The following is a 13231-nucleotide window of genomic DNA, read 5'->3' as shown; positions in this document are numbered from 1 at the left end:
CCCCGGATCTGCGCCCGGAGCCGGCGGGGCGCCCCCCCTTGGCGGGGTCGTGGTGGGCTCCCCGGGAGGGAGGGAGGGAGGGAGGGAGGGAGTCCGAGAGGCCCCGCCCCGCCCCCCCAGCGGGGCCGGGCCCCAGGCCCGGGCGTCGGGGCGCTCGGCGCGCGTTGGCCGCTAGACGTGAGCGCCGGGAGGGCCGGCGGCGGCGGCGGCGGCGGCCGGGAGGGCTTGGGCCGCGCGTCCCCCTGTGCGGGGGAGGCCGCCGCCACCCGGGCTCCGCTCCGAGGGGGCCGCGACGGGGCCCCGGGCCCGGGCCCGGCCGGCCCTCGGCCCCCTCCCCCCGCCCATCCGACGCATGCGCCGTGGTGGGTCCCGGCTCGGCCCGCCGCCATCCGCCCGGGAGCTCGCTGCGCCTGCGCGGCGGGGGGGGGCTCCCGGTCCGGGCGCCCCGACCGCCGGCCCGCCGCGGGACAGCCGCCGCCCCGCCTCGCGCCCCGCCCGCCGGGCTGGGGCCTCCCGGCGCCGCGCGTGCGCACAGGTGCCGCAGGGCGGGGGGCGGGGCGGCGGGCCTGGCTTTGTGCTCGCGGAGAGGAGGCGGAGGCGGAGGAGGCGCAGGAGGAGGCGGCGCCGCTGCCACCGCCGCCGCCGCCGCGCCCATGGAGCTCCCGTCAGCCCGCCGGTGAGTGGGGGGCCCGGGCCCGCGCCGCCCTCCCGCGCGCCTCCGCCCTCTGGGCCGCCGGCCGGGCCCGGCCCCTCGAGGCCTGGCGTGGGGGAGGGGCCGCGCCCGGAGCCGCGGGGGGCGGGGGGCGGGGTGGCCGCAGCACGTGGGCCCGCCGCCTCCCGCCTTCGGACGAGGACGCGGAGCGGCGGCGCCAGCGAGGCCCGGGACGGAGGCGGCGGGGGCTGCGGTGAGCGGCCCCGGGCAGGGCCGGGGGGAGGCGGGGAGCCGGCGGCCGCGGGCTGGGCGGCGGGTGGGCCGGCCGGGAGCGGCCACGGGCCCCGCGGGCCGGACGGCGGACGGCGGAACGGTGGCCCGAGGAGGACCGGGGCCGCGGCGCCGGGGACCCCCTGACGCGAGGGGAGACAGCCCTCCCCGCGGGGGAGCATGGGGAGTGACAGGTGGGCAGGGAAACCCCCTTATCGGGAGCCTATCGATGAGTGGTGGGGACGCCCGCCGGCCGGGCCGCCACCCGGTGAGCTCGTCCTGGCGGACCGTGGCACGCGCCGGCCGCGGGCCTAGACGGACGGCTTTCTCATGGACGATGCAGCCTCGGAGCCTTGTTGTAGTCCGGCAGGGACGAGCTCCTCGTGATCGCCGTAGATTAGAATACTGGCACGTGCTTATAATTGATATCAAATACTGGGGCCTCGCGATCCACCGGTGGCAGCCCATTCATCTTTATCGCGCAGACGTAAGACTCTAGGAGCTAGTCTGAGGTACGCTGGCAAGCACGCTGATAGAAGCTTCTCGGGGCTGCCGAGCCTGATCCAGAGCACTGGCGAATGGCAGTAGGCTGACGGCGACCGTTCATATTGATCAGGATATGTGATGTAAACAGCTACCGAGACACTCATTGTGGGAGCCGGGAGCATCGGCGCGTGCTGATAGAAACAGAGGAGTAGATCGCTTGACGTGGAAGAGCAGTTGACGGACCAGCAGCCATGGTGTCGTCTGTGGGATGACTGGTGGTGATAGACACAGGGGTGGACTGATTCTACGCGGTAACCTAAGCAATAATAGAAAACTAATTGAACAACAGGCTGATAGCTGTCATGAGCACAGTGATAGACTGATTAGCTGGTGGACCTCATTCTTGTCACCTCTCTTCCAAAGTGTTCATTCCATCATCTGCCATCAGGGATGCCATCCCCTTTGCTCAGATCTCTTATATTTATCTTCATTCTTTTTTGACTAGAATTTTCATCACATCCCTAGGCCCCTCTGTCCAAGAGCTGTCCCTACAGTAATGTCCCTTCTCATTAGAATTGTCACCTAAATTCCTATTCCTTTTAACCAGAGTTGTCATCTCATCCCCTTAACTTCAGATCTGTCACTCTTTCTGTTTCTAGGAGGTAACACACTCCATTCACTCTCCCATTCTAGTCCCATCAGTTTCAGGTTTTACCTACCAGCTAATAATCCCTTTCCCCCTAAACCATACATTCTCATTCCTCATCTTGGATCCTATCAAAGCCCTTCCCCTAAATCTCTTTAACTTGAACTTAATGTTCATCCCCTCACATAAGTTAATGTGCCATTTCTGGGTCTATTCTAATTGTTCTTAGTGGAAGATTCTTTTTGTTGTTTTTAGGGAACAAAATGGAAGCAGTGTCCTCTTTATTTAACTCAGAGACAAGCAAGACTATTTTTGCCTTTTTAAATATCTCTGAAAGTTTACTTCAAGGATAGTCCAGAGGTGAATTGAGCATTATTACTCCCTCCTGAGTAGCCAGACAAATTGAAACAGAATAAAGAGTCCATATAATCTTTGTCACAAAAAATTTTCTCTAGAAATAGCCATCAGTAGTACAAGAGTCAGGGTTTACGGGACATCTCTCCTTTCCTTTAGTGGGAGACTTATCTATTGTTAAGGAACTCCCAGATTAGCAAATACTCTCTACCAAATCCATGTTGGCATTTTCTGAGAGCACTGAGAAGTTCAGTGACTTACTTGCCAGAACTAGTATATATCAGAGGCAGACCTGTAAAAAGGTCTTCCTGGCTTCAAAGTCAGTTCCCACTATGCCAGTTGCCACTGACACTTTATCTCTTACTTATGGGCATGTAATTTGAGAATTTAGAGGGTTTTAAAAAAACCACCAATGATAGTGTATAATACTGCCTGGGAACTAGGTACATAATCCTTATGTATAGATTGGCTTAATTACAATTCATAGGGATTAGGAAGTGACCTTAATTGGAATACAACCCTCTTATTTTACTGAGGCCCAGAGAGGTTAAAGTCCCACAGATTAAATGCCATTTGCCTAATTGACAGATACCAAATTTAAATCTGAGTCTTCCAGACTTCAAGTTTGACATTTTAGTCATTATATCTTGGTGCTCCTTGTTAAATGATTTGCCTAAGATTAAGGGAGTAAAGGTGTGTTGGAGCAATCTTTGTCACTTTTCCATATAAGCTGTTAGTCTCTTAACTCGTATCTAGTAGAGACTTCAAGAAGCCTAAACTTTGTCAAAAGTTTTAAGATTCTTTGATCCCAATATCAAATGCCGTTGCAGATTATTGACTCCATGTATATAATCTTTCACCAAGTTTCTAATAGGTTATTATTTCATTTTATGTTTTTAGGTTTTTGCAAGGCAAATGGGGCTAAGTGGCTTGTCCAAGGCCACACAGCTAGGTAATTATTAAGTGTCCGAGGCCGGATTTGAACTCAGGTACTCCTGACTCCAGGACCAGTGCTCTATCCACTGTGCCACCTAGCTGCCCCTTCTAATAGGTTATTATTTCTCATAGTTTTAAACTGTATTTTCCCATCAGAATAATCACAGTAGATGCTTAAAGTGGTCTAGCATTTAAAATGTGTGGCAGATAGGAGCAGAGTAGAGGAGACACATTTTAGGCCTAAGGCAAAGTGGGTACTAAAAATTCAAGATGTGCTATACATTCACTTTGACTAGTCAGCTTGTTCCAGATCAATAAGATTGGAATTCATTATCCAACTCAATTAACCCCTCCCCCAGCATCTTTTCCCATACCTCCAAAGTAGCAGGAAGGACATACTTTGCTGAGGTCTAAGTCTATTTCATCACCTTTAATCTACCAATTTATAAATCTGTCAAAAAAAAAAAACCCCAAAACATTAATCTGGTATGAAGATTTCCAGATGATAGTTTTTTTCAATACTTGGAGACAGTTGTCATATTCTTTTCTAAATATTCCTTTTTTTTTGTTTTTAAAGAATTGTATTTATTCTACTCAAGTAAGGTGACATTCTACTGTGAATCAGGTTCTAGACTTTGGGTTAATTTGATTTCCTCCCACATAAAATGCAATCTTGGAGAATGGTTATAGCATATTTTCCAGGGTTGTAGGGTCACCAATGGGATCAGTTCATATATATATATATATATATATATATATATTTCCTTATTTTTTCCTTAAATTAATTTTTATTTTCAGTTCCACATTCTTTTCCTTCTCTCTCCCCTCCCCCACCAATTGAGAAAGTGAGAAATATACTCATTATACAGATACAGTCACAAAACATTTTTTCATTAATCATGTTTTGATTAAAGAAAAATGCTTCTTTTTGCACTATGGGTACATTAGTTCACTGTCTGGAGGTAGAAAGCATTTTATCTCATGAGACCTTTGGAGTATAATGGATCATTTCATTGATCAGAGTTTCTAGGTTTTTCACAGATGATGATCTTTATAATAACATCATTATTTTTTAATTTTTTATTTATAATAACATCATTATTATAGAAATTGTTCTTGTTTTGCTCACTTCACTGCATCAGTTCATTCAGGTCTGCTCAAGTTTTCCTAAAACCGTCCCCTTGATCATTTATTATAGTCCCATGGTCTCCTACCTCAATCCTATGCCACAACTTGGTCAATTTCCCAAACGTGGGCATCCCCTCAATTTCCAATTCTTAACCTCTACCACAAAAAATGACTTCTATCAACATTTTTGTACACATAGGGTCTTTTCCTTTCCTTTCTTTGTATCCCTCTATTCTAACTTAAACATCCCCAGTTCGTTCGATCATTCTTCATATGGCATGGTTTTCAGTCCTCTCGGCATCCTTGATGCCTTCTACTTGACAGATTCCAGTTTGACCACAATCTTGCTCCCGTAAAATAGGTATAATTCAACCAGATCAGAGTGTGCAGCAAGACTCACTGCCTCTTTTTTTTTTTTTAGGTTTTTTGCAAGGCAAACGGGGTTAAGTGGCTTGCCCAAGGCCACACAGCTAGGTAATTATTAAGTGTCTGAGACCGGATTTGAACCCAGGTACTCCTGACTTCAGGGCTGGTGCTTTGTCCACTGCGCCACCTAGCCGCCCCTTGATTTACTGCCTCTTAATATAGCCCCAAGATTATGAAGTTTTTTTGACTGCCACAATATACTGTTCATTCCCATTGTAGTTATGTAACACTTGTGGTGAACTTGTTTGAAGAAATTATAATTCTTTAAAACCTCCAGATCTTTTTTTTAAATGATAAGAACTAATCGATTCTTTTGCCCTTGATTCTTTAGTCATTTTAATAAGGGAGGAACCCCCAAACCTGTTAACACTGTGATTCTACTTGTAAATGGAATTATCATGCTGCCTTTTCATCCCTGGCCTAGGTCTTGTACCTCCTTCAGTTCATATATTAGGGGACTTGGATGTGTCCTATCTTACCAAAACAGACATAACTTTAAGTGAGAGGGTCATTTGTGCCCCTGAGAGTTACTGTACTCTCTCTCTCTTTCCTTGATAGCTGTCTCTCTGGCTTGTTTGGGCAGTTCCTTGAAGTGTTTGCAGAAACATAACTAGGCACTTTGAGAGGCAGGGACTTCCCAGGGCCAGAGAAGGACTTACCTTAGGCTTTAAAAAGCAAAGTTTACTTATGGTGTCCACTTATTACTTCTAATTTTGCTACTTGAGGATAATCTTTACAAATCTAATCCCTCCCTTTGATAATAGAATTCTAGATCAAGAGCTGGAAGTGACCTCAGAAGCCATTTAGTCCAGCCCCTTCATTTTATAGATGAAGAAACTGAGATCCAGGGTGATTAGCTGATTTGCCTAGGGTAGCAAGTGTCAAAGGCGGACTTGATCCTAGGTCCTCCAGCTCTAGGACTGGTTCTCTTTCCACTGTAACACATGCCTCCCTTGATGCTTTTATCAAGAGGAAAGGGAGTTTTCACAAATTAACAAAAATCTTATATTTAAAAAAAATTTCATCTCATACCTCAATAAAAGTTTTTTTGTGTTTGTTTTTAATTTAATGTATAGGGAAGCATTCACTAAAGTCTCTTGATGCCTTCTTTTGACTTGGAGAAGACATGAGTTTCTTGAACCTGTGGGAGTGACAGGTCTTCTACCCAAGCCAGAAGCTTCAAGGATAAGTCCTGATGTGGCCTGTTGTCTGTTGGGCAAGCACTCACCTAATCAGCAGATTGGCCAGAGGATGATGTATTTTTTCTTTTTTTTTTTGTTTGTAGTAACTTTTGTGAACCAGAATACCAACATGTGGAAGAGTTGTTGATAGACATTGGTGAAGAGGATGCCTACACTGATGTAATGACCAATTCTTAAAATTAAATGTGGGGCAGTAATTGGTGATTAGAAGTGATCAGAGGACCCTGACTCTTCCTATCTGATGCTTTAAAATTTTGTTTCTAGAATCTGATTCAATAATTTTCAGATTTTTCAGTTCAGTTTTTCAGTTATATTGAATATATGCACATATGTATATATGTCTATATGTGAGTGACACTGGGAATGGGTTCTGTGGGGTAATGAGAGCATCATCAAGGAGTGAACAAATCTTTATGGGTAAGTAAAACATACACTAAGACTGTTAACAATACAAAGAAATTTATGTTGTGTACTGAGTAAATGGTTTATATAATAAGCAATTTAGGTATTCAAAGGAAGAAGACACTTTGGGACACATAATCAGGTAAGATGGGGGATTGTGAGCTGGGCTTTGGAGGATAGAAAGAAGGGATTCCAAGCAGGCAATCAACCAGCCAGCATTTCTTAAATATTTACTGTGTACCAGGGACTGTGCCAACAAATGAGAATACAAAGAGAAGATCAAAATAGCCTCTGCCTTTGAGGAGCTGACATTCCAGTAGAGGAGACTACAGAAACACAAGATAGAGACTAGCGATGGCGGGTCCCAGGAAAAGCCAGGAATTCTGAGAGACAGAAAATGAGGAAAAGACAAGCTTAGGCCAAGAGGTGGGTGGGAGGGCAGGCAATAACACAAACAAAAACATCCAACTCTAGTGAGCATTATATATGGCATGCATTCCAGTGGCTCTGTAACATCAGGGATTTAGGAGTTCCTTCCAGTGATGTAGATCCCAGGCCCAACACAGGAGGGCCATGCAGTATTACATCTGAATAAAATCTATAGTGTCCCCTTTTCACAGACCATATCTAAAAGTCCTACCACCTTCTCAAGCTAACTAGCATGCTGCCTCCTTTCCTTTACTACCAAACTTTTCTAGGAAGAAGATTGTATACACTGTTTGCATGACCTTACCATCAGCTCACTATTCATTCTGATTGACTTTAACAATATTAGAAGTACTCTCTCAAAAGGTCTTTGGAACCAGGTAATATTCAACTCCATTAGCTTTTTCTTTTAACATCATTTTCTCTGTAGCATTTGCCTCTATTGATTACCTCTCCCATTTGTGAAACAGTCTCCTTCCTTTGTTTCTATGAATAGTCAAATTTTTTTTTTTCACATTTTCCTTTTAGTGCTGAACTTGACATCATGAACATGTTCCTAAACAAATAACAGATTGCATCTGAAAGTGAATCTCCACTACATAATCCTTCCTTTCTTCCACTTTCTCCTCTTGTTCCTTATGCCTCATAAATGTTGGCTTTCTCCAGGACTTCATTTTTCAACCCTCTTGACTCTTTTCTGTTTATGTTTTTTCCTTAGGTAAGCTTAGATATTATCATATCTTTCAACATTAACTCTTCCAATATTAACAATATTAAATCTTTATAAGTTACTACCAAATCTATATCTCCAGTCCTGACCCTGACCCCCTTTTATGCCTTAGTCCAGCTTTTCTTAGTTGCTCCCAGCTGTGTCTGCTGATACAACAGACCATAAGTTGCCAAATCATGTTAATACAACCTCTACAACTTGCCTCAATCCTTCTGTTTTCTACCTTCACTACAACCATCCTGGTTCAGGCCTTTTTCACCTCTCTACTGAACTATTGCAATAGCCTCAATAATCTCCTTGCCTCAAATCTCTTTTCTCTCCACTCCATCTTCCACAGAACCACCAAAGTGATGTTCCTAAATACTCTCCAGCTTAAAAAATTTCAGCACCTCTCTACCACCACTAGAATGGAATGTGAACTCTTTCATTTAGAAGACGTCATAACCTGATTCTCATCTGTCTTTCCAGGCTCACCTGCTTCATGTTCCCTACAGTCCAGCCAAACTGAATTTCTTGCTTGTTTTCACACTGGCTATTTCACCTCCTATCCCTCATATATATAATGCTCTCATCTCTGTCTCTTAGAATTTCTAGTTTCCTTTAAAGCTTAGATGGTACAGTGGATAGAGCACTGGCTTTGGAGTCAGGAGGACAATAATTCGAATCCAACCTCAGACATTTGACACTTAGTAGCTGTGTGACCTTAGGCAATTGCTGCATCCAGGAGCGTCTCCTAGTTGTCATCATCCTCTTCAAGAATGAAAAACAAAATGTCATCAGTCCACATCATCAGCTCAAGCAGAGCCAACCAAAGAAGAGATCTGGAATCACGGTGGATTTCACATTCCACAGCTAGTTCCCATCTCTCTACTTAAAAGTAAAGTGCTTTTCAACATCTGTCCTTCAGAACTATAAGATGGTCATTCCAATTGAATCAAGGCTGTTCCCCATATGGAGCTTAGGCATCCTTTGTGGTTTTCAAAAAGGCAGTAATAGGTGATTCTGTTTTTCTCCTCCCATTGTTCTCCAAGGGAGACTGCCAGAAGCTGACTCTTCTCTCTTTAGAGAGAGAGAGGGCATGAAACTAGAATTCTTAATCTCCTCCTTTAAATGTTGTTCATTGAGGGCATATGGTTTTCAGGCTCAGGCTAAACTTTTGATCACTACTTCTTAATGGGGAGCAGAGGACTCCCAAGCTTTGTATTCAGGATTTCGCTATTTTCCCATCAAATGCCAGTTCCATAATGAATACACATAGTAAATAGCAAGGAAACTCATTTAAGTTCATAGCAAAACAAATCACAGAATGTATGAAATTGAGTACACATCTCAGACAACACAGATTAAAGGAGCTCATGGTATTGAAGTAACTCCCTTAGACAAGAAAGGATCCCAGCTCTCATCCAAAGGGAAGTTCCCCTGAACTCTAGTGTAGCAATCTGGGAATGGGTGACATAATTCTACATGTAGGTTACTTCCCAGAGACTTTTTTTTTCTTTTGGTAACCACAAGTAGAGTTGGCGTTGTTCATCTCTCTTAAAACTGGAAGACAAAGAATCTCAAAGGGACTGAAGCAAGTGGATTTCCCTTCTCTTGAGAGTGCCGCTCCAGATTGAGCTCTTTGAAAAAAGATTCCTATACTCTTGGACTTTGGAACTTGGATTACTTCCATAATCTGATATTTCATTCAATCTGGGTTTAGACATTTTATACTATATTTTTTCCATTTATTTGAAGCCTTTGTGCTTATTCTTTTGGTTCTACAGGACCCTTTCATAGGGTCATAGATTTAGAGCTTCAAGATAATATGAGGAATCAAAATCTAATCTAATCTCTTCATTTTACAGAAGAGGATAAGTGAGTAGCTTCTCTCATCTCCCTCCATCCAATAAGTTGTCAGAGCTTGTCTCTCTCCATAGCATACTTTATATCCCTTCTCATTGCACACATTTAGCATGGTAGTGCAAGGATTTCATCCCCCAACAGTTGTGATAGCTTCCTACTTAATGTGTTTCCTTACCTCCAGTCTTATTTCTCCATAAACAATACTTTGCACTTCCATTGAAAGACTAGGGATTAGGTTTGACCATGTCACTTCTCTGCTCAAAAAAATTCCCATTTACTATTTATTTCCCAGAGAACAAAATGTAAATTTCTCATACTGGCATATATAAGGCCCTCTGAAATTCTGGCTCTGACTTACCTTTCCAGCCTGATTTCTTTTTTCTTTTTGGATTTTCTTTTGTTCTATTTTATTTTTTCCAATTATATGGAAGCCTAGTTTTCAACATTCATCTTTTTGTCAACTTTTGAGTTCCACATTTCCCTGCCTACCTTCCTACCTTCCTTCTGATAGTGAATAATCTGATATAGGTACAATCATGTTTAACATATTTCCCTGTTAGTCATGTTGTGAAAGAAGAGTCAAAAGTAAAGGGAAAAAAAAAAAACAACTGCCAAGAGGAGCTAAGTCCATCGTAACTGATCATCACAAAATGTTGCTGTTAACATGTACAATGTTCTGGTTTTGTTCACTTTCCTCAGTATCAGTTCATGCAGGTCTTTCCAGAAAGGATATGGTCTCCTCTCTGACTCCTGGAGAAATAGAATTAGAGCTATCAAATGTAGCCTTTGACAGAATAAAAATAAAAGGACACAGAAATAGGTGGCTGATACAATACACTGCTCAAATTAAGAGTTGGAGTAAGGATATCTTAGTGCTCTTTCATCTTAGTGCTCCAGCTGGCTGATGAACCCTCACAATAAATAAAAAAAAAAAACTCCATAAACACCATCATTTTTGTCTCTCGTGGTCTGCAGTGGAGGCTTGGGTTTGGAGAGGGGGACTAAAGATGTTGCGCCCTTTATACACTCACCCTGCTGTTTTGTGTATGTGCAGTTTGGAGGCTGATGGGTTTGGGCAGTACCTCCCTCTTTTCTCCTTGTTCTCATTTCTCTTTCTCCAAAGAGATCCTTAAAAGACCCCCAGTTTTGCACTGGGCAAAAAACCCTTGCCTTCAGTCAAGTTGATAACCTGTGCTTTATACCAATTTTCACCAATATATTTAAATATACAAAAGAGGTTATATACTCTGTTATATTTATGATATCTATATATCTATATCTATACACACACATACACACAAAGTCATTAAGCAACATCCAGGGAAGTAACCTTAAAGCACCCTGTACAGTAAAAAGATAGTAACAGTCCACAGGAGACACAGTACAGTGTGGAGTGTCACTTGGCAATTTGTTTTGCTGATCACAGACATAAGTCACATGCATGACACTTGTCATATGCACAGGTCACAGAAGCTAGCACATGGCCATAAACAAATCTTAACAGTGATAGACCTGCTAAACCACATGATGGACCAGTCAGACAATTACGCAAGGTTTATAGACTAACGGAGCCGTAAAACAGGTACAATGTCAATATAAAAAAAGAACACAACATGGAAATAGAATCAACAGAGGGATACCTGAACAATACCTACTTTTAGGAACATTTAATTATATTCATCATGTTTAGGACTAGAGTTCTCATCTGATTACATAGATCACCATCTAATCTGTTTCACTTGGGACATCAGTTAGGTCAGTGGGTAACTGCTGACCTCTACATGTACTAGTGGATGGTAAGAGATGATCCTAATCCTCATTAGGATGATAGTCTTATCTACCTAACTAAGACCTTGTAAGGAGTTCAGGTTGGCTAGTAGTGCTCCTGTTCTGAGGGAGTTGTCTGGTCCCGAGGAGGCTAGAGGGCAGCTTTAAGGTTTCTCTCAGCCCCCTCCTGCCCATCCAGGAGTCATAAACATATTGCTGGGGATCAAAAAAAACCCAACAATCTTTTTTTCTTAAGGAACTCACAATCTAAGCCAACACAAAAAAAACTATAGGGGAGAAAAGAAAATTTTCCCATCATACTGGGAAAGCCACGTGGCAAATAAAGAGATGACAGACCCGGGCTTATAAATGAGGCTGTGGGAGGAGAGGTCTCCCTCCAATCAGAAGGAGGGAGGGAGGGGTCCCAGGGGCAGAAACTGCTGACCTGTGATTTGTGTGGCTGATAGGTTCTTGCAAAAAGACAAGGTTTTTGGGGTATGTTGGAGAAGCCAGATGGGAAATGAAGAGGCCCACTAACTCACCATTTGGTAATAGGTGATTATGATAAATGATCTTGACTGGACCCCACTAATCTCGGGGACTACATTGTCAACATGCAAACTGTCTTCCCTCTCCACAACTAAGTGCTTTCTGTTTTAAAAGGACTCTCACCTTGTCAAAGGGCCTGGCAATGAACCATTTATTTCTTTTAGTATTCTTCTAGAATGAAGATGTCACTAAGCACAGTTTCATCTTATGATGTGATATTCTCCATACAACTCATGCATTCTTTCATTTCTCAATAAACATATTGGTCATGAACATTTGCATTTCCCTCTCAAAATACAAGTCAATAGGTAAACATGAATCTTACCTAAACAGTCACAAGTGGGTTACAAAGTCACTGGTATTATACCAGGTGGAATGGTACCATGAGAAAGTCACCTGCTGAGAGCCCTAAGATTTCCCTTCTGATTTCACTGTTCCTAATGTATTCCTCAGAGCACAGTACCAGAGCTGTTATCACTTTGGGGTCCTGGTAGCATGAGAATGATCTGTTCCTCAGTACTTTAGCAACTTACAGAGGGTTTCTGGTTCCTGCCTGTAGATGCTCAAGTATATCTAGTGAAGTGATCTGCTCTCATCAATATGTGGCATGTTCTTCCACAAATGGGAAATCAGTGCAGACAAGTTTCCAAGGTTTGCTAGTATTTATGTTCTCCGAGTTCTGGTAGTACCCTTTTTTGTACACAATAGGTGCAAGCCATTCGTGGTCATCATGAGCCAGTAAAATATGATGGCATAAGACTACTTTCTTGACCCATATGATCAAAATCATAATACAGAGATTTTATTCAGCTGCTTCTTGGTATCACATAAGTGATCTGTTAGAGACCAGAATGACTCTGTTGCCCAGTTCCAGTGCCTGCCAACTTCTCCATAATAAGGTGTTTTCAGGAGACTGGTACTTCTCTTTTTTAGCTTGAACAACTTCATGTCTACTCTTTGCATTATCATCTACAGACATGAGATCAAGAAGGCTGGTTCATAGATTCCCTCATGCTGCCCCCATGTTGGCTAGTGGAAGTCAAACTTTCAACTGTGCCACTATCTGCTTCAATGCAGTTTTTAGATTATTACTTAGAGCTTCCACTCCATCTTCAGTTATTACCACAACTGTGATTTCCAGTGGTCTTTTGGACAATGCATCTACATTCACCCTGGTTTTTCCTGGTCAGCATTGAATGCTAAATTCAGAAGTAGTGCCACTGCCCATCTCTGGAAAACAGCATCCAATTTAGCATTGGTCAAAAAATAATCAGTGAATTATTGTCAGTCCATATTTGGAATTTTGCTCCATACAGATAGTCTTTAAATATCTTTGATAGCCCACTTGAAAGCTGAGACATCAATTTTTGGATGGAATCAGAGGTCTCAGTGCCATTCAAACTTGTCTTAAT

General features: G+C 43.6%; 1 protein-coding gene across 2 annotated transcripts in view; it reads left to right on the top strand.

The window, feature by feature from the left end:
- Positions 1–537: 537 nt before the first annotated feature.
- Positions 538–13231, top strand: part of LOC141501327 (E1A-binding protein p400-like) — a 143763-nt gene continuing 131069 nt past the window's right edge. The window contains exon 1 of one of the 2 annotated variants that reach the window (XM_074205220.1): positions 538–676. The gene's annotated coding sequence lies outside the window, so the exon portion shown is untranslated. Of the gene's footprint in view, positions 677–1215; positions 7309–13231 lie in introns of those variants that run through there. The other variant, XM_074205222.1, reaches the window with a different exon arrangement.

This window comes from Macrotis lagotis, chromosome X (assembly GCF_037893015.1).
Source record: "Macrotis lagotis isolate mMagLag1 chromosome X, bilby.v1.9.chrom.fasta, whole genome shotgun sequence".
Classification (NCBI taxonomy): Eukaryota; Metazoa; Chordata; class Mammalia; order Peramelemorphia; family Peramelidae; genus Macrotis; species Macrotis lagotis.
Note: the sequence above shows the minus strand (reverse complement) of the source record. Positions and strands in the feature narration are given on the sequence as shown.